The sequence below is a fragment of the Pteropus medius genome, unplaced genomic scaffold (assembly GCF_902729225.1).
Source record: "Pteropus medius unplaced genomic scaffold, Ma_sr-lr_union100, whole genome shotgun sequence".
NCBI lineage: Eukaryota > Metazoa > Chordata > Mammalia > Chiroptera > Pteropodidae > Pteropus > Pteropus medius.
This window is the reverse complement of record NW_024347791.1, coordinates 7,198,471-7,221,332: the sequence shown is the minus strand read 5'-3', so window position 1 is coordinate 7,221,332 and position 22,862 is coordinate 7,198,471. Positions and strand designations below refer to the sequence as shown.

Sequence of the window (22,862 nt, the reverse complement as noted above, 5' to 3'; positions counted from 1 at the left end):
TTCAAAAGCAATATTTTCTGTAGAAATGTATGCAAATTAGAACCTGGAAAGTCAAGTTATGCAAAGAAGCTTTAATGGTTTAAGTCTCTCCAATGCATTAAGATTCTGTTAGAGTCATTTGGAGTAATTAATTATGCTTAACGAATATTTATTGGTTGCCTATTATGTGAAAGATTCTGTGTTAGATGCCTTGGAGAGATAGGAGATAAAATGATCTGTAACATAAAGTCAAGGAGTTAAGAGAAATGGAAATGCGTTCTGTATACAAATAACCACCTTTCAAGGCAGAATATGAGTCTGAAGGCTACTGGAATTTGATGCAGAATTTCACAATGAAAAAAAGCTTTGTGCAGAAGACATTTGAGCTGAGCCTTGAAGAATGCACAGGTAGAGATGAGCAGAAGTCTCTATCAAGCTAGACAAGGCATAGGTGAAGGACCGGAGGGAGGGAAGTACACAAATGTTTGGAAAACAGGAAGTGGTTTAGAGCGGTGGAACACACCAGGGCCGGTCCAGGGATTCCAGACTTCCTACAACACAGAACAGTCCCACACAGTGAACCTCTGTCCTGGGGTCTACCTGATTTCCAAACGTTCTGTCAGTCATACAATGGGGTAGGGGCAGGGAGAGAAACGTTATAATAACCTATCCTAGAAACTAACTCCATTTTACATGTAAACTCAAAGTATTTTCTACGTGGGTTAGAAACACATGTCATTTTCTAGGAATGCAACTGCCATGTAAACTGACAGAAGATTACATATTATTTCATCTTAAATGACACCAAGATTTGTTCACCATTTCATAAGAGCACAACCCTGATAGCAATATTGCTTAGATGTTTGAGCCATCAACACAGCACACTCACGGCAGTCTACACTTACAGCTATTGTCTTCATGGCCGTTTTCCGTGTAGAGGCAGGCACCTGCCTACTCCACTGTCTTTTAATCATGTCTGAGCAATTACATGTTAAAATACGTATTATCTTATACTAAATCACGTTTTTCCATCTTCATCTTTTATATTACATCAGAAGGTTGCATTGATATTTACAGATATTTTTATGTCAGAGAATGACCATAAAATCAATGACTTGAAAGTTATATATGAATGTGAGACATAAAGGGAGAGAAGGCACCAAAAAAAGATAGAATTTGAACTTGTGTCACACAATAAAAAATATGTTTCAAGAACAGGGAGAGACAAATTAATCTTAATGCTTCATTCTTTGAGTATTCTTTTTTTTTAAATCTTTACAATATGAGCAATGTTGAAATTCCAGGCCTTACATAACAGAATTTTAGGGCAGAAAGAGTTCTTGGAAATCATCTAATCTAGTCCAAACCACTCATTTTGTAGATGAAGAAACTGAGGCCCAGAGAAGTGAAGGGACTTAACACAGAGATCATCAGGAGCTTTTAAAACTTGTTTTTCTACAAACAAGGAATCATTTAAAAGAGAAAATGCCTACAGCACCTAGGTCTTCCTGGGCGGTCTCCCGTCCTAGTACTAACCAGGCCCAACCCTGCTTAGCTTCCAAAAAACAGATGAGATCAGGCACGTTCAGGGTGGCATGGCTGTAGACAATAAAGAATCATTTAAAGACTGGTTTCAAGCTGTGTGTGTCACCGTTTCTTGGTGTTCACGGTTAGCAGTTACAACTGGGAGGCATGATCATTCACCTCTTTCACAGAGCTGGGGTGGAGGATACACGACAAAATGGAGGTGAATGAACCTCAGAGTACGCACAGCTGGACTATCACAAAGCATAATGTCACTTCTAATAATCAGCAAAACAATAATCTTAAGCCAAAAACTAATATACAAGGATGATGCTTATGGATTCATATTTTTGTATACAAAGGAAAGCATACATACAGTGTATTAAAATCACATGTTGGGTGATTAGAATTATTTTTCCTCAAAATGATGTTGAAAATAAAGTCAACATTACTACTATTGGAAAATGTCCTAAATATTTCTCTATTCTGGCAGAACCAAATTGTCTCCTTTAAATGACAATGGACTTTTACGTAATTGAAATGGTAACATCTCAAGTATTTAAAAATTTATGGGCAGAGGAAAAAAGTTAATTGATACCATTTCATGATGCTTTGTAACAAAATGACTCAGTGATTAACTTTTTCACTTTTTGGTGGTGGTTCTCATCATTCAGCATAGATTTACTAAGAGCCTCCTAGGTGTCAGGCTCTGTGCCAGGCCCTGACTACGACAATGGCCAATAAAATAGGCATGGTTCCCTGCACTCACAGGACTATCGAGGAAGACAATAAAACGTATGACAGGACCATGTGTAAGTCACCTGAGGGACCAGGAAGGCAAGCTGACAGTGTTTGCAGGGACACATCCACATGAACCAGAATCCAATGACACTGAGGCCGGTCTTTACCACCTAGTCAAAGGTGGGGTGAGGGAGAGAGGTGCCCATCAGCCCTCTTATAGAGAGGGTGACTTTTAAATAGGGCCTTAAGGGATGAGAAGGATTTCACTAGCCTGAGAAAAGAGAAGGGCATTCCAGGAGAAGGGAGCTGAGAGGACAGGCATGGAGGAACAGAAGCGACTGGCTGCTCCAAGGAGACCAAAGCTGGGGAGCAAAGGGTGAGAGATTCTGAAGAAGACAGCCGGGCCCAGGGTGCAAGGCTTGACAAGCCCTGCCAATGATTCCTGCTACTGTTTCTGCCCATTCCACATCACTGACTTGAGTGCAAACTCACTCTCCTGAAAGCCAATAGCAAGAGAGGACCCAGTTGAAAATCATCCAAAAGAGCGAAATGTCCCTCTGTTGGCTCAAGGAGGCAAGACAGCACAGGAATGAGGACTAGAGGTCTCCAGCTCAACAAAGACCTGAGCTTGAACTCCCTGCTCTGCCCATGTGTAGCTGAATGACCCATCTCCTTATCTGGGACAGTAATGCTGGATGTTGATAGCATTAAATGACGTGCTGATAAAGCCTTTAGCACAGTGCCTGGCACCAGAAAGTCAGTTCAATAAATGGAACTCATTATTATTCCGGGCTGCCAACAGGGTATGGGGGCAACAGGGCAAGGAAACATGTAAATGAGGAAGTCAGTTGCTTTACTTGGACTTACTGCGAAGCAAGTAGCTGGGAAGGGACATCAACTGCCTGCAAGGCGGGGAAGGGCACGGGAGCTGGGAAAGCAGGCCACGGGCAGTTCTCATCTGCAAGATCCCTTAACCCTGGCAAGCAGGGATGAGGACAGAAGAGCAGAATGTGTTCTGGTGTCCCCACAAGGGAGGAACTGCAGCTGCAGACAGCTGAGGGGGACCACAGGAAAACGCTCACATCAAAGAAGCGAATACACTTCAAGTACTGGCCCTCAGGCCCAACCGTGTTCTCAACAGCAGCTCTTCCTCTTCTGCCCACATCCACCTCACTCAGCTAAAACTCAGCTTCCCTGCAAAGGCAGTCAGCCATGCTAACCGACCCTGGGCCCCTCGGCTTCCTCCTCGGCTGCAGTGGTGACAGCTACAAACGCACTTGCTTTGTCGTCCTCTCCCTAGTCTAACTAATGAATAGGAGTATCGTATTTTCATTAGCAGTGCCCCGCTCCCTGCCTCTTCCTCTAGCTCAGTGAGAAATAATTATAACAATGCTGGCAACTGTGTGCCAGGTACCTTTTTAAATTCTTTCCATGTATTATCTCTTAATCCTCACATGGCTTTACGCAGGTACTATTAATCCCATTCCATTTTGCAAATAAGAAAGGAGGCACAGATTGCTTAAGTAAACTTCCCAAGATCACACAGTTGGTAAATGAGTGGAGCCAGAAATGAAAATGCAGGGGGTCCGAATCCAGAACCACAGCCCTTCCCTTCGTCTCCTGCTGTTAACAAGGAGGGGTGTTCTTTCAGGGATAGAAGGTGTCACCCCACTGTCAAGTATTCATAGGCTGTTCCTGATTTACTCTGCTTTGTCAGCCTGCAGATGCATTTGTTTGAAAGACAACAGCTGTTTTTATTAGGAGCATTCAGCACCTAAAAACACATCATTAAAATAACAATTCACTTTGGGAACACAGTCATACTGGCGTGTACAAATGAGTTTATATCATCAGCCTGGCCAGACTGAACACCTTTGGGATGTCCCTGCAGGGGATTCGCCGCCTTGTTATAGAGCCAGTCACACCTGCTGCTAGTGATTTTGATTTCACCCACTTTACACTCCCTGAGAAATGTACCGAGAGAACTCACACCCACATGTTCACCCTACTTACTCATACCCACCATACACACAGAAAGAAGCTCAAATATCTCTCCCTTCTCACGGAGATAATCTACATCCATCAAAATGCACCCTGGGTGCCCCCATATGCACTCAGTACTCAGAGGCACACATGGGTACAAGCCCCGGGTGAGAATGGATGAATCTGCAAAATCAGGCAGAGTCAGATACGTACAAATATGCAGATATGCAGCGAGCATTAATAATAATAATAACAGCTAATATTTATCAGTACTTACCATATGCCAACACTGTGCTAAGTGTCTTTGTTTTCCATATCTTATCTTAGTTAATCCTCTCAGCTACCTATAAGAGACATTTTTTAATATCTTTAATTTTTTTAACTTTTTATTTTTTGAATACGGTTGTCATTAAACATTGTTTTATATTAGTTTCGTGCATACAGCATAGTGGTTAGATATATTTATATAATTTATGAAGTGATCCTCGATTAGTACCCATCTGGCACTAGACACAGTTATTAAAATATTTCGACTATATTCCCTATGCCGTACTTTACATCTTTGTGACTATTTTGTAAGGACCAATTTGCACTTCTTAATTCCTTCACTTTTTTCCCCATCCCCCAAGACCCCTTTCCCATCTGGAACCATCAGTTTGTTCTCTCTATTATGAATCTGTTTCTGTTTTGTTTGTTCATTTATCTTATTCTTTAGATTCCACATATAAGTGAGATCATATGGTATTTGTCTTTCTCTGTCTGACTTATTCATTAAGCATAATAACCCTCCCAGTCCATCCATGTTATTGCAAATGTTAAGACTTCATTTTTTCTATGGCTGGGTAATATTCTATTGTACACATCTACCACATCTTCTTTATCCAGTTGTCTACTGATGGGCACCTTGGTTGCTTCCATATCTCGGCTATTGTAAATAACATAGCAATGAACATAAGGGTGCATATACCTTTTTAAATTAGAGTTTCGGATTTCTTCAGAAAAATACCCAAAAGTGGAATTGCTGGATCATAAGGTAGTTTTATTTTTAATTTTTGAGGACCCTCCATACTGTTTTCCATAGTGGCTGCACCAATTTGCAATCCCACCAACAGTGCCTATGAGACTTTTATTATTATTATTATTATCCACATTTTACAAATGGGAAAATAGAACCACAGAGAATTAAAATAACTCACTCAAGGACACAAAGCTAAGTAGCATTCGGGGTCCCCAACTGCTCCCAGAACAGAGGAAGATCTCACACAATTGTTATCACTCCCTGTACATACCTTGCATGTTAAATATCTCACATCCAAAGCGGAAATTGATTCCCCTCAAAACCTACTCCCGCCACCCCGCAGATGTCGTCCCACCTCAGTGAAAGTGAAGAGCTCTCACCATCCCTTTTAGTTCCCTCCTGCCAAAAACTAGGAGTTATCCTCACTCTCTCCCTTTCCTCCAACCCCCGCATTTAATTCCTCAGGAAATTCTCAGTCCATGCCCAGCCCAGCACCTCCACCGCCACTGCCCTCCTTCACACCATCATCGTCTCTTGCTTGGAACATTGCGATAGCCCCTAACAAGTGCCCTGCTTTCCTGCTTGGTCCCCTACATCCATTTTCCATACATCAGGCTGATTTTTAGCTTTCAAAAATCTCAATGAAACCATGTTACGCCCTTGCTTAAAGCCCTCCACTGGCCTCCCATCGCACAGTAAAAAAATTAATGAACCACTTTAAATGGAGTCGTAGCTGCCCTGGCAAGGGAACTGCCTGGCACGTCTTATACCTCGAACCTTTGGAGTGTTAAAACAGGGCAAAATAACCTTTCGACTGGGCATAAAGCAACACTGTGTCCCAAAGAACTGTTTGCAAGAACAAGAAAGCAGATATTATGTATGACTCCTAGACTCATGACTACCGGACTGAAAATTAAAAATAGTTCAGAATTAGTGTCTCTATGTTAGCTTATCTGCACCTATAGAAATGCCTTCCTTCTACTTCTGTAATAGTTCCCCTTCCTTTCCTCATAAATACCTCCTGCCTTTGTCTCCTAATGGGAACACGCCATGGGCTTCTGTCTGAATCACTGCTTTCTGAAGAGCTATTCTTTTCTGATCTCAAATAAATGCTTGGTGCTTCTCACTTTAGCCTTTTATTTTTAGGTTAACAGCACTCCACAAAATCCAAACCTAAGAAAACCCAGATATGAAGTGGCCCTGTCTTTACTTTCTGTTTCATCTGCTATGATTACACCCCGCACGCCACTCCCACCCACCCGCCCCGCCACCCACCTACAGCCCACCACAGTCTGGCCACACTGGCCACTTTCCCTTCCTCACTGAACTTTGTTTCCGGCCTTCGACCTATATTATCTTAGCCTTCCCTCTGCCTGGAATGTTCTTTCTTCTGATCTCCACAAGGCTGGCTCCTGCTTGTCTCTGAAATCTCCCTGGAGAGTCTTGCAGAGACGACTCCCCATCCTGCGAAAGCTCATGCTCCCCCTTCCAGGGCATGGGGTTCGTTTTCTATCCCCATCCAATTCCCACTGTGGCCAGGCGGGCTCAGGTGGCCAAATTCTTGTCAAAAGGATGAGAGCAGAGGTGACGTGTGCCACTGTCAGATTGAAGCTTAAAGGAACAGGTGTGCCTTTTTCACTTTCTTCCTCTTTGTCTAACCCAAAACAGGATTCTGAGGCCCTAGGGGTGACACAATCTCAAGATGAAAGGAGCCTGTGTTCCCAAATCACCACACGAAGAAAATACCATTATATTAGTTTTACACGTACAAAATAATAATTTGATATATGTATATACTGTGAAATGATTACCACAGATTTTTGTTTCTCTTGTTCACTGTCATATCAGTGTCAAGAATACTTCTTATGACTTAGCAGGTAAAACCAATGAAGAAAAAATACAAATATAGTAAGTCTACATAATTAGGCTAGGGTCTTAATGATTTCTTCTCAAGAACAAATAGAAAATGAAAATATTGCAAAGCATTCTGTGGCTCCTTTCAAAATGAGAAAAAAACAAAAAAGAATGCTGTTGCCCTAGATGGTTGGTTACTAAGACAACGCTTTGAAACATCTTCTGTTACCTACGCACACTATTTGAGAACTTACAGTATATACAGCACTGTTTCCAACCAGCAAAGTGAACAAAGCCCTGAATGCTTCACAGCTCATCTCCCAGAACTTATTTAATTGATATATTTTTATGATGCACAATTGGAGCTCTTTAATTGCAATAAAATTTGTTAAATTCCTTATCCACTCTGAAATACTTTAAATTATAACCTAAGTAAGATATAATTAACATACAAAAAAAATCACCATTTTAAAGTGTACAATTCAGTGGTTTTCAGTGAATTCACAAGGTTGTACAAATATCACCACTATCTCAATCGAGACCATTTTCAACACCCCGAAAAGAAACTCCACATCCATCAGGAGCCATCTCTACTTCCCCTCTACCCTCACCCCCTGGCAGCCACTAACCTACTTTCTGGCTCTATGGCTTTGCCAATTCAAACGGAAGATTTCTAACACATGACCTATATGTTTCGAACCCTGATCATCGTAAAAACCTTGACTGAGCACCATGTTATATTAACCAAATAACTTGTCTTCCTCTTGGCATGGGCTTCCAGAACCACAAGAATGTCAGCAGCTCTGTGCCCCAGTGAGCTGGAGTCATGGGCGCTGAGTTGGGTGCTGAGCTGGGTGCAGAGATGGTGGATGACGGCCCTGAGCCATCCAACCGCTGTGGGTTTATTTCGAACCACAAAGCTCTCACAGAATAAATAAAATCTGTGCTAAGAACTGAAGGATGAGGATGGAAGAAATAAAACTGTTCCAAGGACCTCCCTATTTCTAGAAACGAGACTGAGAGGGACACCAGAGACAATCCCAGCTCTTACTTCACGCCTCAGCCTCTTCGTGCCTGTGGGTGGTGAACAGAGTATGTCACCACCCCGGGTAAGAAAAGATATGGGGGTTTTAATGTAGAGGACACTGACTAAAACATGAAGGAGCACATACTTTTGGATAAGGTAACTCTACTCCTCATACACGAACACAAATAATGATATGGCCCCATAGTAGACATTTAGTTAGTGTTGGCTAAGCGTCTTTATAATAATGAGCCGATGATGTATATGTAAGCTCTTTGTTAAATATACAACACTGTACAGAGGCCCTCGTCATATTTCCTAATCTAATTTCTTCTCCGTAAAGTCATTCCACCACTGTCTGGAATTACTTAGACCAAATTCGGTCTACAGGAAAGAAAGTGAACACCCTGCCCTCCAGAAGTTTATAATCTTCTTGAGGAGACTGGAAGAAAGTTTGTGAAATAGCTAGGAAAGCTTTGCAAATGCAAAGTGCTATCTAATCAGGAAATTCTAAGCCAGGGATGGCTTTCAGGGGGCCTCTCATGCAGAAAAGGGTGGGCACAGAATGGTGGAAGTGAGGGAACATACTCCAAATTTGAGGAATAACTTTTAGTAAAGTCAGGCTCTTTTCCTTGAGTGCAGTTGAAAGGCTTGGGATTTCTTGGCGTCTAACCTGAGCACAGAGTCTAATCTTCAACCTGCTGCTGCATTATTAAAATCAAATTCCACATCCTTTAAGGCCAACCTCTCCAATATGTCAAAGGACCTGTTTGACTTCTTGGAAATAAACAGTTCTTGGCACTTCTCAGTAAACTCTTCATGATAGGAACGTTTAAAGTGGAGCTTATAGTCATTACAGTCAAAAAGATAAGTTTTAATATCTTAATTTTGAAGTTTCACATTTTCAATTACACATGGTTATTATAAATGCCCAAGAAGGCATCTACCCTTCTGTATGTGTATCACCATCTTTCTACATTGGCACCATATTTCACAAACCATTCTATAGTCCCATAAAAGCAAACTATAGGCAAGCAACGTAATCTTTCTAATGCTATGTGTACATATAATCCTATTTAGGATTCCAAGTTATTTCATGACCTCAGAATGACAAGAGAAAAAATTTAGATTTGCTACATATATTATCGCACATTTTCAGATTGTTAGCTAAGACTGAAGATACCTAATTCACTCTTGTGAGGTATGTGTGGTGTATTTTTCAGGTAAGATGCCCTAATACAATGACAAACATGGGTATGACTGCAACTTCACCACTGGGCAAGTCCCTTATTCTCTCTGGCAAAATAAGGGGCAATGTCAATTCCTTACTGTGAAATTGGATCATCTCTGAGATTGCTTACAGTGTTGATTCCTTACTGTGATCCCAAACTTACGGCCTACCGTCAAGGTGTTCTGGACTGCCAAAATACCCTCCTATCTCTGGAGACACTTATATTCCCCAGGAAGTGTTCGTTTGTTTGTTTAATGGGATGAGCAGGGGTGGGAGGGTCTGTTCTGCAGGAAAAGAACACCAGGTAGATTAGCCTGGAAGTTCCCAAGATACTCACCTTGTGCCTCCACAGTTAACTGGGCTGCTCCGTGGTTCACATTATGGCCAGAAAAGACATGGAGGACCTACTGTCTGACCTAGGTAAACTTCAAATTTCAAAATCTTAGACAGAATTTTGGATTACCCCACAGTCCAATGGGTCTCTTGAGCTAAACTAGAGTCTCACCAACTAATCTCAGTATCTCCAAGGACTCAGAAGTGCTTCTAAGGGTCAAAAGCATGAACCGATGGTGCTACATTATCTTACAATAACTACCAGCTGCCCAAATGGCTTCTTATACACAAGCTGTGAGAATTTGGAATGACCTGGGTGATTAAAGAGTATTGAAGATCCAAAAGGAAAATAATTTAGCACTTCTTTCTAAAGAATCCATCCACTCTGTATTCTAATTCAGATATTCAGCCTACATACTATACACTCAAAAATAATAAAGTCTAAAACAAGCTAACCTTTCAATAATAACCAAAATCAAAGACTAAGGAGAATACTATGGAGAAATAATCTGTCCCTAATATTTACTAGAATGTTTGAGAATCAATGGATACAATTCAGATTGAGATTAGGTGAAGAATATCACCATTAACCATATTTCAGGCTTTAGCCAAATGTATATAATAAATAACCAATTTGTTATTATTCATTCTCATTAGCTATTTACTCTGTGCATAATGTGTAAATTATCACGATATTTTTTTGCTCCCAACATGCATTCACGCTACCCTGCTTTCAGTAACTGCCTCAGATTATCATTTGAGATCCCACCCTGTCCCAATTCTCAATTCCTGTTATTCCAGTGAGTCCGACTCTGTCTCCAGCTCCAGCAGTGGTATATGACCCAGGATTAGCCTATCAGAGCATCACGTTCTCTTGGCACCAGTGATTGAGTCAGACCACTGATCCAAGAATATGGTCCAGGTCAGGCTATTCAGACATAGGACTCAATGCTAAGACTGTGAGTCATTTCTGCTGGATTTGAACCCTGAGCTGCTATAGCCATCTTTCTTCCATGATGGAGGAGCTAAAGAGTTGGGGCAACATCAGGGCAGCGGAGCCATACTGAGAAAGAATGAGAAAAACCAAGGCCTAGTAACATCATGTGAACCACCAGAGGAAGCCTGCTCTGAGGCACACCTAATCCTGGACTTTAAAGTTATGCAAGTGAATCAATTCTCCATTCTCCTTTTTTTGAAGCTAGGTTGAGTCACTTAAAATGAAAAGAATTATGCCTGATACAATGTTCTTTTCCAGGGCTCTGAAAGGATTTGGCTTGTTGGCAGAGTTTTGGTTGACCAGCTCAGGTGGCATTTCACCTGCCCCTGCACCACCCCACCCACCCAACACTGCATTGGAGTGACGTTGGCTGGGTCAGCTCTCTCCCATTCACCACTATCATATTACAAGGACTACTGCTTGGCCCCTGAAAAGCATTTAAAAATGCACCACCTGCCATCATTTTGCATTCCCACATTAATTGGGCCCTTACAACAGTTATTCATAACTTTATTTTTTTGGCAGGGCGGGGGGGTCACTGAGCCTTCTGAGAATCTAATCAAAGACACAGGCCATCTTCTTACCCCCCAAAATCCACATACCTTATAAAAATTCTGTTCTTCACATAATTAAGGGCATCGCAGATCCTTCCTGAAGTCTGTCTAGGTGAGGAATCACTGTCATACTTTGATATCGATCTTCCCTTTTAAATCTGGTACATGTCCACCTGATATTATTTCCAAAAATAAGGTAATCATTTCATTCAGAGGCAATATGATGTCAGGTAGTGCTTCTCAAACTTAATGTGCCTGCAGTTCACCTGGTCATCTTACTAAAATGCAGATTCTAATTCAGCAGACCTAAATGGGGCCCAGGAACCTGCATTTCTAATAAACTCCCAGGTGATGCTGAGGCTACTCGTCCTTGGATGAGTACCTCCTGAGTAGTAAGGATGAAGAAGAACAAGCATGGATTTTTGAGTCAGAAGGACCTGGGTTCAAAGCCTGGAATGATCCCACACTAATTATGACATTAGGTGAGTTACTTCACTGCTATACAGCAGCTTGCATTTGCTCATCTACTATAAACAGAATTATAGTACCTACCTTGCAGAGCTGACCTTGAAGAGTAATATGATAACATACACAAGGCACCAGATAATTAATAAAAGTCAGTTCTCATCTCTCTGGATCAGAGTTTCTCAACCTTGGCAATACTGACTTTTGGGGTTGAATAATTTATTACGGGGGGGGCTGTACTGTGCACTGTAGGATGTTTAAGAGTATCCCTGACCTCCACCCACTAGATGCCATTAGCACTCCCCCAACCATGACACTGTAAAAGTCTTCAGACATGTAAAAATGTCCCTCTGGGGGCAAAATAGCCCTGGATGAGAACCTCTACTCTAGATCTACAGAAAATATCTACAACTGCCAGATATTTTAGATCTTCTGTGAGCTCTTTAACTTCCTAAATAATCTTCCATGATCCATTATTTGCTCTTATTTTCAGTTTCAAAAATCTTCAAATGGAGGAATATATGTTATAGGAATAAGGTAACAATTTTAAATGCTTAATATTTTAATCATTTTAAAATTGCTTCCACAAGGAAGACACACAAAATACATTAACCTTATGTTGATAATAGATTTAGCTATCTCCATATTTACTAACCTATATTTTCAGTCATCAAAGTGGCTGGGTAAAGTTTTTCTATCACAACCAATCGGTCCTTGAAAATCAGTTCACCTCATCTCTACAAAACTGACAGGGAGCCCTTAGCTAATAATCTTGGCCTTAAGCTTTCCAACCCTTAATTTTTCCCCAGCATTCATCAAAGAACCTAAGAATAGCCTCTCCTCTTTTTCTTTATCTAAAGCTTTCAGCAGCATGGTTCTGATCCTAACACAAAAATATTGAAATTGAGACTCATTCAGAAATGCCACTTGGATGATTTCAAACTCCATCAGACTTCAGCTGGGATTCTCCAGGACCCAAGGATAACCGTTTTTGGTTTTGGTTTTGTATTTTGGTTTTGTTTTGTTTTGTTTTTCTGCAGCAACATAGAGATTCTGTTGCACTATGGATAAACGTGACAAGTTAGTGGCTTTGGAGAACATGAAAGGTGAGCAGTCAGGGAGAAAGTCCCCATATGTCTGACCCAGCATGCAGATGAAGAAGGAAAAGCAGCTCTTCACAAAGTTGAGACAGAGCTTCAGATGTTGGGAGCGGAGACAAAAATGCTGTCTAGAGGTTGAACACTAAGAGTGTCTGGGCCTCTGACCCTGACCACCTCAGGTCCACAGCTTTGAAATGTGTGCCCCAGGAACTGCAGAGTTCATTAAGCTGAGGGAAGATATAGTTTGTCAAAAAATCTCTCTCTCCTTGAAAATCAGAGTTGAGCAGACGTAAGGTTGAATGTGTTTCTGGGGCTTTAAAACGAATCGGGCATACCTGTCCACAGTCTCATTTGTCTTCTGGCTCATTTCACTTTGCTCAGAGATGACGTCACACTTAAAAAATAACGATTTTCACCCTGGCACAGCTACTGACCTCCGCTGCTTCTAAGACTTCCTCCTAATTATATTGGCTACAAACAGATCGAAATCATTCCCTAGAACCGTTTCTTTCTTATCGACGTTTGAGATGCCAACTAACGAACAGATCAGAGTTGGAAACAATCTAAAATTAGGACTGAAGAAGAAAAAAACACATTCATTTTAGGATGACAGCAACTTCACGTCACCTCTGTTCCCCCCAAAGCTTTCGTGAAAGAGTGAGAACCATGAGGTGGTGGGCACTGGACACAGAGCCCTCTCCAGCCTCCCATTCCACCTTCCCAGCGTTCCTTGCCACTTCTGCTACTTCTGCCTGCTATGGATTTGCAAATTATGCAAGGGATCTTGCTAAGAGTATGAAAAGGAAGAAAAATCCAGAAAAGGAGCCTAACATATCAAGGAGCAGAATAAGCCAAGACCGATGATTTTGTGACCAGAAGCAAAAATGAAAATAGGTATGAAGTTGACATCAGGACAAAAGAAACAAATTAAAGTATGATGAGGCCCGAGACCAGGAGTGCACCTGGCAACTGAGAGGCAAGGAAGTCTGGATCTAGGAACCCGATGGAGATCTCTGCTTTTTTATCATAAGTCATGCAGGTTCATACAACACTCCATTCACCTACATGCTCTGGAAATTCAATTCCACTGAGCTAATGGAAAAGCACATGCCCTCCAACAATGATTTGACATGCTTGCATCTAGCTCAGAAACAAAAAATTAAACGAAAACTACCTAGCTGAATGAGCTTTTTCTTGATGCAACTCATTTCCATACCAAATGTTGCTTTTTTTGGTTATGTTTGTACCTTTCACCTAAGGAGAAAAATGTCGTTATAATGTATAGGGCAATTTTTCTTCAAGATCACCTGACAATTATATAATAATGCAGTACCTTTTTAAACAGTGGTAACCCTTTTGCACTTAATTGCCACAATAATCCTATAGTAAATAATATTATCACCCTACTTTAAGATGAAGAAACAAAAGTTCAGATAGGATAAACGACATGTCAGAAGTCATTTGGCTGATAAGTAGAGAGCCAGGATTTAATCACAGGTCAGCCTGAATCCAGAACACATACATTATACTGCTTGCATGTTATAAAGACTCCAGGTCACGAAGATATCACAAATCAATGGGTGGGACACACCTATCCAATAAACAATGTTGTAATAAAAGGTGGCAATTTGGAAAACACTTCATTTAAACCATAATTTCACACTATTGTACCAAAAAAAAAATTCTAAAAGATGACAGAATAGGCATCATGGGTGCTTAATTAAGACTTCTCACCTATCACGTAGGAGGCTAGAATTAGATTAATAGCTCTCGCAAATATCCACTTTCTCCTATTCCCATGTGATCAGAGGTCATGTCTATCTTGGTCACTACCATGTTCCCAAAATCTAGTGTAATGACTGGATCAGAGTAGGTGTTAGGTAAATATTTGTTGAAAGAAAAATTATAATGTAATTTTTTAAATAAAAAACATAAATATTTATCGAACCTGGAGAGGACTTCCAAAACTTAAGTTAGAAGAATCACAAAAGATAGACAGATATAATTATGTTTTAAAAATGTGAAAGGCAAACAGACTATAAAAAATATTTGCCACAGTTAAATGTCTTTATTCCAAGAAAAATATTGATGCCCTACTAGACTAGCAAGCAAAATATACAAAGAGAAAAACAATACCAGAATACATATAAAAACATAGTCAACATTTCTAGAATTCAAAGAAATTTAAAATAAGCAATGATATAGATTTTTTTTAAAGTACAGCTATCTAAATATTGGTGAAACTTATATCTCATATATAGGTATGGAACTGAAAACTGGTAATTTTGGAAAGCTATTGGAAGGGATATTTGGAAACTAAATAGCAATATACTTCAAAATATATTAAGAGTATTTATAATTTTTGATTCAATGGTCTTACTTTCTAGGAATCACTCCAAGGAATTAATCAAAATAGTGAAAAACTACAGCCATTAAGATGCTCATTGTATTGTTTATGAAAGAAAAAAATAGTAAAAGAAAGCAAGCAAACGAGTATTAACTAAGGGAACAAAATAAGAAGATAAAAGTACAACTACTGATGACAGGTTGTGCATCTATTAAAAAGACAGTTATGGACTTCTGCTTCCAGCCATGATAGAATAGCAGGGATAATATAAGAGTCCAACATCTGTACCAGAGAATCAAAGTTATTTATAATCTGTCCCCGGCTCACCTGATAGGAGCAAGTGGCATCACAGTGGCACCTTCCACACTGTCAGGTACACCCCCAGAGGTTGAGTGGGCGATTTGGAGTCAGTATAAACCCTGCCTCAAGGTCTGACTCTGACACTACTTTCTGCAGCTGTAAATTTGGAAATAATGACCACACCCATGCATCAGGCTTAAATGAGACTGTGCATAGTAAGCACCTGATAAACTTTTTAAATTAAAATTTGTTTTAACACTGCTAAGGTGGACTTCTCATTAAGAAATATCCTTCCCAACAGATTTCTTAAGCAAGTTATCACTGTTTAATTTATGTTTTAGAATCTACAAGGTATATACTAAGCCCTCAATAAATGTTTTCTTTTCCTATCGTTGCTGTCAATACTAACATTACCTCTACTGCAAATGTCGGACTTCTGATTTTGCAATAAAGCAGCCTCAATGCTGTCACTGTATTTATCACTGCACTTTACAAGTAAAAGTTATGAGAATATCTACTAACTGATCGAATGTTCCTCTGACCTTTTTCAGAAATTCCTCTCAATACATTAAGGCTTAGAAATTTCTATATTCAAATGCCACATCCCCACCACCCCACTCCCAATGACCACAGCATCTAACTTGAGTAATTTTACCCCAACAGGTCCAAACTGTACTTTTTCTTTTATTTTTAAGCTTTTTATGTATAGATGCAAATCACTGGAAATGTAAACCGGTACAACTTTCCTGGAGGGCAATTTGCCAATGTATACTAAAAGCCTTTTACAACAAATCATATATTTTTACCAAGCTTTCCGATTTTAAGAATTTATTCTTTTTGCCTATAAGGATTTATCTCTAAAGATTTTCATTGAGGCAATATGGATAATGGATTAAAAACTGATAACTGAAGGTCTAACAATAACAAATTGAATAATTGTGATGTAGTCATGACATGAAATATTGTATATCCATTAAAAGATATTTATTATAAAAATATTTATTGTTAATGTTTATCATACATAGGCAAGTGAAAAAGGCAGTTATAAAACAGTATTTTTGTGTGATTCTAATTTTAATTTTAAAATATAATAAATATTAATAAAGACATCAAGATACTAATAGTGATATACCTAATAAAAGTATATGGGTTATTTTAATTTCTTCCTTGACCTTTTTTATAATTTCCAAATTTTTTACAGTATACATTTGTGACTTTTGAAATCATTATAAATTTTTTTTTTTATCTTTTAAACTCTTTCAGGTAGTCAAGAAGTATGTGGTGGCTAGAACAATGCAAGAAATTTTAAAAATATGAGTTCCACTTTGTTCTGCCATCACCTGACTCTGGGACCTCATTTAATTTCTCAAATTTCCTAAGCTTTTTTTTTTAAGGGAGGCTGGGGAGGCTTAATATAGGAGAGTAAATTGGTATAGCTTTTTTCGTAGAGGAAATGCTAAATATCCATGGAATTTTGCATGCACATATTCTTTGACCTAACTATTCCAAAACTAAAAATTTATCCTCCAGATAAACTTGCACAAATACTAAAACCTGTGCCTATTAAACCTGCAGTAGTGACTATAATAGCAACAAACCGGAAACAAATAGGGAAGTAGATAAAAAGGAATGAGACATCCGAGATGTATTAAATGGAATAAACTAATGTGTATTGCTCCATTTATCTGTAAAAAAATTAAACAATTCACTTTTAATTTTATTACACATGCGCACTTTCTAGAAAGATGCACAAGGAACCTCTCTTTCAGTAGTGAACTCTAGAGAATGAGAACAGTTGGGTGGGGAGAACCTGGAAGTTTTACCTTCTATTCCGATTTTGGTTTTTATTAACCATGAAAATATATTAGTTTTATAATTTAATATTGAAAGAGAGAGTTGTGGAAATACATGTTTTCTAAGATTCCTACTAGCTCTAAAACTGTTAAGTCCCTAATGTAATTATCATAACATGGCTAATTTGATCATGCAAAGTATCAAATTTATTTACCAAACTTAAAATTTAACAAATCTCCTATTTGAAATTCAATTCCTCTGTCTCTGATAATGTCCAAAGTTGACAGTGGACAACTGGATAATACTTTTTAATTGACCTGTTTTTCTAAGGCAGACTCTAGGGAAAATAAAATGCAAATTACAAGACTACGGGTGAATTTAATTTATAACAGGTTTGAATTTTCTGATTGCATGTAAGAGAGTCACAGCACCCAGAAATTTTATTAGCAAATGCACATAAATATTTTATAAATTCAAAGTCAATACTCAAGCAGGGTAATGTGGTGTGAATTGGGGCATGGGATAGGAAGATCACAAACAATCCAAAATTGCAGTTAAAACTAGTCACAACAAAGATGTGTAAATTATACTTATAATTAAATTAAATATCTGGAAACACATTTATTGTTCTATAGCCAAAATATAATACAAGTTCCATAGTTTGGAAACATTAAATATCATATAAATTGCTTGATGAAAAGCCACCAAAAGGTTAAGAGACAATAATTCTGGTTATTTAATGTGTTATTTGAAACCATGGTAATTTTTTTTTTTTTTGAAACGCTAAAACAGGACAAGGGATTTCTACTATCATGTAGATCTACATCTCCTACATCCTACAGTTGACCCTCCAACACAGATTCGAACTGCGTGGGTCCACTTATACGCAGATTTTTTTCAATAAATACATACAGTACTGTCAGTGTATTCCCTCTTCCTTATGATTTTCTGAATAACTTTATTTTCTCTCTTTATTGCAAGAAAACAGTATATAACACATGTAACATTCAAAACGTGTCAATCAACTATTCATGTTGTTGGTAAGATTTCTGGTCAACAGGAAATCTCAAAGGTCAATGTACTATGCTAGACAAAAATAACTAGAGAAGCTGGATAAAATACTTGAGAATTTCTTTAAAGACATCAGATAACTGCTCAGGTGACCAGGAGTTGAGGAGACAAAATTCCAGAGAGAAGGGAAAATTAGAAAAGTGAGCCCTACATTCTCTGTTGCTTTTCCCTTCCAAGTACTTGCTAATTCTTACGCCACGCAGAACCAATATTCTTAGAAGATAAGCTAAGCAAAGCTCAGCATCCTCAAAATGCTAGTGCTAGAAAGTCAAAACTGGAGTTCATGGCCCACCAAGGAGGAGGCCTGGTAAACCTAGGCTTTCTGTTGTATTTTCTGGATGCTCGGTCTTGGTTAAGGTCTCTCGACCCCCTAGCATATACTCACAGGCTCATTTCTTTTAAGCTGGATTTATTTTCTACATGGTATAAGAGAAAATTCAACTTTATTTTCCTTGAGGGGGATAACCAGGTCAAGGCCAGTATCATTTATGAAAAAAACTACTCTTTCCTCTCTAAATTGAAACATCGGTTTTCTCATGTATTAAATTGAAACAATCTGTTTATGGATTCTCTCTTGTTGCACTGATCTGTTGGTATATTCAAACATATAGTGGACATTTATTATTCTTTTTGACTGTACAGCATCTGAATCGCCTTTCTGTATTTGGAGAAATCCCCACCTATGATTCTTATCCCCACCTTATGAGCCCATCCCTCAACAAAAGAAGCTAAAAATATCAGAGCCTTTCTCAGCTTCCCTTAGAGCTAGGGTGGGTGGGGCAGCCATCAGCTTCCAAAATGGCCCCAGTGCTCTCTGACTCCTGGTATTCACATCTTTGTGTAATCTCATCTTTCACTGAGTAGGGTTACTGCAGAGATGATGGTGTGTGATTTCCGAGGTTGATCATGAGTGATTGTGGCTCCTGCTTTGTTTTGTCCTGGATCACGACTCACTCTGGGAAAAGCCAGCTGCCATACTGTGAGCACACTCAAATAACCCTATGGGGAGGTCCATGTGGTGAGAAACTGAGATGTCCTACCAATAGCATTCTGAGTGAGCCACCATGGAAGCACAGCCTCCGCCCCAGTCAAGCCTTGGATGACTGTGGCCCCTTGAGAGACCCTGAGCCAGAACCATTCAGCTAAGCATTCCTAGATTCCTGACCTACACATATTGCATGAGATAATAAACGTTTGTTGTTTAACCTGTATAGTTTTGGGGTAATTTGTTACAGATAGATAATACCTACGGTATGACAACTGACCCAAGTTCTCCGTTTGTTTTATATTCTTCAGAAAGGTTTTCTAGTTTTCTTCATATAGGAGCTATGTCTTTCTTGTCAAGTTTACTCCTAAGTTTTTTATTGGTTTTGTCTCTACTATGAATGAAACATTAAAAATCTCCACTTGTGTTTCTGCAAATTAGATCAAGTCTATTGATGTTTATATACTTATTTCAGAGTCAAAATTTTACCATTCTCATATTTTCTCTGTGTGTATGTGTAATTTTTACCTCCACTAACTACTGTCTCTTGGGTTTCTGGAAGATATAATCATTTCACCAGTAAGAAGGAATTTCAAAATAAAAGACATCAACTTTTCTTAAATGCCAATTTTTTCATTTTCTTATCATACTGTTAGACCTTCTTAAGCAGTGTGGAACGATACTGACGATAGCGGACATCTCTAGTTCCTGCCTACTAAAATGGGTTTTTAGTGTTTAGTTGTTTAGAATGAGAGTTGCTTTTAGCTTTGTTTTTGTTTGTTTGTTTGTTTGTTTTGAGGGGGTATAATTTACATATGAGAAAATTCACTTATTTAAATGTGCAGTTTGATGAGTTTTAAATACCACAAAAATCAAGATCAAGGGCATTTCCATCACCCCAAAAACGTTCCCTCATGTATTTTTGTAGTCAGGCTTTTATTATCTTTGCCTTTAAATAAGATACATGTGCTTATGATGCAACTCTACTGTTAATAAGCTCTCTATGAATAGAGACCCTATCTATATTGCCTACCCCTACGCTGCTAGCACCTTACATAATACCTGGCACATACCAGGTCTTCAACACTTACTGGGTTAATAAATGAATGAATGAGTGAACGAATCAACCAACCAACAAATTCGCCTTGGCGCTCAGCCCCATTCCTTTATGCTCCCTGATGCCAACTGCTTTCCTGCCTTGCTCTCCCCAGTCTGTGTTCTCACTGACTCCTCACTGCTGGACTATACCTGCTGACCAGGTGAGTGATCCATCACCCCTAATGGCACCCCTTTGCCTATCCTTTTCTTCTGAGAAGCTTAACAAAAACAACAAAGGTAGCTATTTCCAGTAGTGTCCACGGACACATAGTGTCAAAAGGGACAAACTACAATTAGGAAGGAAATCAGATGCAAAGGGAGGGAGATTAATAGCAATCTGGAGTGTAAATTCTGAAGGAGCTAGACCAAGATGGGACCTGACCGTACATAATGGGTCAAGTCGGAAGAGGTGGAGACCACAGGAGAGAAACAAGACTGGGAACTGAGTAAGCTGCCCATTCCTTTCATAGGGCCGGTGGCCAAGAATCCTATCTTAAACCGGCAAAGCTGAACCAAACAACAGCCAACCATCTTCTGCCCGTCTACTGTCTTATGTTCTGCCTGCCTCATAAATTCCCACCATCACCTGCAGAAAAGTACACCCACAAACAATGGATCTATTTTGGAGGGCATGTCTCATTCTCAGTTCCCTCCAGGTGCAGCACCAACTACCTACCACTAACCAGTTAAGATGGAATTTGCAGTTTCAGAACTGGTTGCTTACTTGTTCAGAGCTAGAGAAAAAGGTAAAGTAGTTGAATTGTGAAATGCAAAAAAATGAAGGAACTCATCTAAAACAAAAAATAAAGTTAAAACGTACAAAAATACATTCTTCGAGATTTCTGAATGTAAATAACACCCTAGTGTTATTTTAAAAAAGCACAGAAGCATTTTTTAAAAGCTGTGTAAACGATGTTTTGCTTACTAATAACAAATGGAGGTAATTTGGGCAGATGTAAATAAGGCACCACCACAATGTGTTAACACCAACCGCAGAATTAAGATTGGCAAATATATACTGGGGAAGTTATAAAAGATTATGATAGTCTATCACTGAAAAGCCTGTCTTTAGGAATTCGGATGATTTTATGAAAACAAATTCGAAGTTAAATATTCCTGGAGGGAACAATGGGGAAGAGGGAGGGCTTTTGTTGGAAACGGGATGAGAGTCGGGGTGAGGGCTATGTAAAGACTAGGTTAAAGAGATACGTCCGAAGGCACAAGCCTAGTCGGAGGGACTTCCCTCACAGGAAAGACACCTGGTGGTTTATGTCTTTCTGATCGCTGACTAGGTATTTCTATGAAGTTACAAAGCACTCCCTCTCTCATTTGCAGCTCCACAGGTTTTGCTTTCAAATACCTGCAGGTGTATCCTCCTGCACGCGCTAAAACTAAAAGTTTTTTTTTTTTTCTTTTTCTATGCTAGACCGAACTTCATGACCATGCTCTCCAAACTGACTTACAATAGAGACTTTAAGACCGCCGGGTCACCGCCTTTGAACTTTGTGAGGAAGTCGAGGCCATTAACCTTGCTAGCGATTTCCCTCAAAAGGAAAAAAGCCACCTACCCACTACTCTCTTCTGTAAACCAAATCGTGGAGGCCTCGAGATTCCGGAGGCAGAAAGCGCAGAGAGAGTGAAGGGGTAGGCTGCCTAAGTGACTCACAAGATGCCAGATTCGGAAACGCTTGTTTCCCAGCCGGCGGCGGAACCGACTCAGAGAGGCCGACCCCCATAACATAGGGCGGCCTTCGGCTAGGCGTGACAGCTTTCTAGGCCCACTTCTAAAGGCTGTGTACGCCGCAGAGCCCTGCAATAGGTACAGATCGCTACTGCAATCAGAACGAAATGTAAATTCTGAAACACGCAGCGCAGAGTTCACGCAAGGACTTGCTGCAAAAACGTGCAAGGACCAAACTATGCAGCTAGTCGAAGACTACAATTCCCAGCATTCGGTACAATGTACCCTAGTACGTTGAATGCCGGGAACTGTACTCACAACCCCCATCAAAAAGCGCTCCGGGGATTGTTTACCTCTCACGTTTTTCTTTTCCGAGAAGCACTGCGGATTAGAAAACGGACTGCGAAAAGTCGCACTAGAATCCTCGCAAACTGACCCCACGCGCAGTCAGGGGAAAGAGAAAAAATGCGTTACCGTGGCTACCGTTTCCCCTGGCCACGGAAGAAACGCTCTCTAGGATCCGGAAGTGATTCCGGGGCGACCTCTCCAAAAAGAGGGATGTGTTCTGACCTGACGTTAATTGGACGGTTTCCCATAGAGGCCAAAGCGCCCCAGGCAAAGGGGCGGTCCCGCGTGAGAGGGGTCCGCGGAGCCATTTGATTGGATAAAAGAGGCTAAGGATGACCAATCGGACGGAGCCACGCTTCGGGCATCAGGCACCGCACCTGGACAGCTCCGATTGGTGAATTGCGGTTCCCCCCCCGAGTCCCCATTGGTTAAAGA

At 39.9% G+C, this 22,862-nt stretch overlaps 2 pseudogenes; both read right to left on the bottom strand.

The window, feature by feature from the left end:
- Window positions 1-1,465: 1,465 nt before the first annotated feature.
- Window positions 1,466-1,586, bottom strand: LOC120615231 (uncharacterized; annotated as a pseudogene).
- Window positions 1,587-11,478: 9,892 nt separating this feature from the next.
- On the bottom strand, window positions 11,479-22,843 carry LOC120614947 (putative tetratricopeptide repeat protein 41; annotated as a pseudogene).
- Between the last annotated feature and the right edge of the window lie 19 nt (window positions 22,844-22,862).